This window comes from Alexandromys fortis, unplaced genomic scaffold (genome assembly GCF_014885135.2).
Source record: "Alexandromys fortis isolate MF-2015 unplaced genomic scaffold, M_Fortis_MF-2015_v1.1 scaffold_224, whole genome shotgun sequence".
Lineage (NCBI taxonomy): Eukaryota > Metazoa > Chordata > Mammalia > Rodentia > Cricetidae > Alexandromys > Alexandromys fortis.
The window spans coordinates 420,508-424,965 of record NW_026068104.1 but is presented as its reverse complement, the minus strand read 5'-3'; the positions used below and the strand labels follow the sequence as shown (position 1 = coordinate 424,965).

At 41.1% G+C, this 4,458-nt stretch overlaps 1 long non-coding RNA gene across 2 annotated transcripts in view; it reads right to left on the bottom strand.

Annotated features, from left to right (window-relative positions):
- LOC126489624 (uncharacterized) overlaps positions 1–4,458 on the bottom strand; it is a 64,580-nt gene that overhangs the window by 33,115 nt on the left and 27,007 nt on the right. The gene's annotated exons all lie outside the window — the stretch shown is intronic.

The window sequence follows — 4,458 nt, the reverse complement described above, 5'->3', positions numbered from 1 at the left end:
TTTTTTTGGTTTTTCAAGACAGGGTTTCTCTGTGGCTTTGGAGCCTGTCCTGGAACTAGCTCTGTAGACCAGGCTGGTCTCAAACTCACAGAGATCCGCCTGGCTCTGCCCCCGAGTGCTGGGATTAAAGGCGTGCGCCACCGTCGCCCGGCTGCCTGGGTCTTCTTTGTGAAACATAAGTCAAATGAAATTATAAATCTATTTGTGGGGTGGAGGTATACATGCATATTCACACACAATAATTTTTGTTATTTTCACTTGGTTGTGAATTTGCTTATAGTTTTATTCACTGACAATCACTTCCACAACCCCTATACCCTATTATCCATTTTACCTCTACAATTAAGTACTTAACTCTTGTGGTGGTTTGAGTGAGATGTCCCCCATAGGTTCAGCTATCTGAACACTTGGGTCTCCAATGGAAGGTACTATTTGAAGAGTTTTAGGAGGTGCAGCCTTGCTGAAGGAAGCATATCACTGGAATGGGGTTTGAGAGTCTACAGCTTTGCCCTACTTCCAATTCACTTGGCTTCTGCTTGCATTAAAAGATGTGAGCTCCAGCTGGGTATAGTGGTTCACGCCTTTAATACCAACACTCAAGAGGCAGAGGTAGTCAGATCACTGGATGAGGCCATCCTAGCCTACACGGTGAGTTTCAGGCTATCCAGGGCTATATAGCAAGACCCCCATCTTGAGAGCGAGAAGCGATCTTTCAGCTTCCTGTTCCTGTTTCCATTTCTTCCCTTTGTGCCGTGTTTCCCTGCTAGGATGGACTCTTATCCCTCTCGACCCAAAAACTAAAATAAACACTTTCTTCCATAAGTTGCCTCTGACCAGGGCATTTTATCATACCAACAGGGAGGTGACGAATTCTCAAACTACAAAAATACAAGACAGAAATTTTAGTCTCCCTCCACTATTGTCTCTACCCATGCCCTCTCTAGTCTTCTGGAGTTCACAGTAAGTAGCCTACTACCCAGTCACTTGATGAAGCCAGTAATTTCGGCTTAATCTTTCTCTTTCCTCCCATATTCTTTTGGTCGGTCCATCAGTGACTCTGTTCCCATAGCTGCCACCTTCTCTTGCTGTCTGCACAATAGCTTCCTCACTGATCTCTGAATCTTTTTACTTTTCTGGGGTGGGGAGGTCGTTTGGTTTTTCAAGACAGGGTTTCTCTGTATAACTGAACCCTGGTTATTCTGGAACGTGAACCAACAGAGATCTGTCTGCCTCTGTCTCCTGAGTGCTGGGATTAAATAAAGGCCACCACAGCCAATTCTTTCTCTACTTCTGCTCCTGCCCATCTCCAATCCATTCTACACACAGCAGGAAAATGATATTTATAAAACTTCAAATGTCACTCTCCTGCATAACTTAATATTCGTGACCCATTTTATATTCTTTCATCATCTGTGAGGTCCTAAATGGCCTGAACTCTGTTATTCACAATGATGCAGCCACACTGTCCTTTCTGCTTCTGAAATACTGTAAGGTCTTCCTAACCCTGAGCGACTGTGTGTACATTGTTCATTCTGCCCGGAAAATTTTCCCCCATTCTTTGCAAAACTGGTTCCTTGTCATCCTTTAGGTTTTAGCTACAACATGGCCTTGCCATTCTTATAACTCCACATTAGAGGGGACTTGAAGGGCCAGGCATGGTGGTGCACACCTTTAATCTCAGCATTTCAGAGGCAGAGGCAGGCGGATCTCTGAGTTTGAGGTCTAAAGAGTGAGTTTCAGGACAACCAGAGCTGCATAGAGAAACCCTTTCTCAAAAAAAAGTCAATGTTTTAAAAAATGTTCTTATTCATATTATATATAAAATAGCATCTATCTATAAAAACATAATTTGAAGTGTCTTGAGAAGTGACAAGTAATTCAGAGAGGACAGACTAAACGTGTATTTTATTTTTATCTCCTTAATAATAGTCTCTTCACATCTTTTAAGTACATAATTGGATAGAAGACTAGCAACTGAAAAACTGATTGAAACAATTGCCATTATTATAGTTAACAATTATTGAACCTTTGATGTGTGTGTAGCCGGCTACTCTAAGAGTTTTACACTTATTTTACTGTTTCATGTACATAATAATTCATTTATTTTTCACAACTACCTAATGTAGTATTATCCCCACTTTTTGAGAAACATCTCGTGTTACTCAGGTTAGCCACAAAACTCACTATGTTGGCAAGGATGAGCTTCAACTCCTGGTCTTCACACCTTTCCTTTCCACGTGCTACAATTATAGGCATGTTCCACCAATGCCTGACTGACTTTATTATTCCCATTTTAAAAATAAGAAAACAAAGACACCAAGGACCTAAATGGCTTAAGAAGTACCAATCTTGGACGAAAATCAGCAGGCAGAAGTGCTTTCCCCCAAACCTGATAACCTGAGTTCAACTCCTGGAACACACATGGGGGAAGGCGATCCGACTCCCACAAATTGCCCTCTGACTTCCACATATCCCTAACAAACAAGAAATAAATGTTTAAATATGTTAAAAAACTACTTATCAAATTAATAAGTGACAAAACTAAATTTCAATCACAGATAATCTAACTTCACTATTCCCCTATTCTATAAGATTACTGCAATACCACAGACCTGAAATTGAGATAATCTAAATTAATATAAAGATGTTATAAATATAAAATGACAGAAAAGTGGGGAGACAATTGAGAGAATCAGGAATTAAAAGTGACGGTGTTGGGGGAATAACCACGGGAAGGTGAGTCTAAGGTGACTCTCAAACATCTGACTTGATTGGATAGCTTATTGACCAGTTATAGAGAATTCTGTGGGAAAGGCAGAAGTCACCAGTCATTTCTATTGTGGTTGTGGAAACAAAGAAGGCAACCAGATACTGGTCTATAGTTTAAGAAAGACATCTTTCTTAGAAGTGTAGACTTTGAAGTTTACATATTAGTTTTAAAAACAATATACCCCAGGAAGGACATATGGAACAAACAAAGAAGACTGAGAGTAGAATTTTAGGGAATATCATCATTTAGGGGAAAAGTATATTAGATGTATCCAGAAGAGAAAATTGAAGCTGGTCACAGAGCTAAGATACTGGGAGAGAATAGGCAGGGAACTCTGGGATGGAGTTTTAACAACATTAACATTGTGTTAATAAAGCCCACTGGGAAATAGGATCTATGACACCATAGAATATATCTGTTTTACTCACCAATATATCAACAGCTTCTAAAAGTCTGGCACAGAGTCAATTATTTTTTTAGAAAATGATGAATGAATAATGAAAAACAAAAAGAACTACCAAACCCCCGTATCAAATTCTGGGAAGACAAAGACCAAGAAGTGTTATTTTCCTTAAGAACTTTAGAGTGCCACTGATCATAAGACACTTGGGTGGAACAGTTGAGGAAAACAAAATGGAAATGACCTCAAAGAAATGGCAAGAATATTTTCAGGCAAGAAGTCTCAGACTGGTAGCAATGGAGCTCAACGAACAAAAGTGATGACCTCAAGCCTGACAACCTAAATTTAATCCCTGAAGTCAAATGGTGGAAGGACAACAAATTGTCCTCTGGTTTCCACACACACACACACACACACACACACACACACACACAAATGCACTCACATACATAAATAGATAAGTTTATAAAAACAGAATTATTGTGCCCGATGCGATGCCACAAACATAATTCCAACCGTTGGGACGCTAAGGCAGGATCACCAATTTTTATAGCTAGCCTGAATTTTTATACAGCCTGTCTCAAACAAGAAAAAAAAAAGTTCGTCAAGAGGTGAGAAACTGTGACTAGGACCTTGTGCCTAGTACCTGTGAGTCAAGCTCTCTGCCAGTGAGCTATAACTGGGATGAAATAACATTGTGTATGTGTGAAGGGCTCTCACCATGTAGCCCCGAATGAAATGTAAGATATCTTCCTGCCTCTGCCTTTCCAGGGCTAGGAATAATTTAATAACTCTTTTTTGAATGACATTTTGTTGCATAGGAAGAAGAAACAGTGGGCTGCAATCACAGGTACATAGACTCAAAAGTGATTTCCCTTAAGATGGGAGGAAACTTGCTATATTCGTGTGCCCTCCATCCTTCTGGTTCAATGTGGACCACTATGCGGGAGTACAACAGAGTCTGAGGCTGGCCAGCGATGAGTTTTGTGAGACACAGTTCAGCTGGGCACGGACCTGGAGGCTTTGGAGTTTTTTTTAGCTTTCATCGGGGCTCAGACACCCTCGACCTCACCTCACTCATCTGGGACAACAAGAAAATCAAGGGTCTGAGAATCGCCACCGCTAATTTGGAGAGCTCCGAAAAGAACGGAGACTGCAAAGTCCCGCCCGCCGTCCTTGCTGCCTGCAGCCAGGCAACTGGGCGTTATGCCAGCCAATCCTAAAGGGACTCAAATTCTTCACCAGCCTCTCCCTGGGCGGAAATGACGCGTCTAGTCGTGCCTGATTG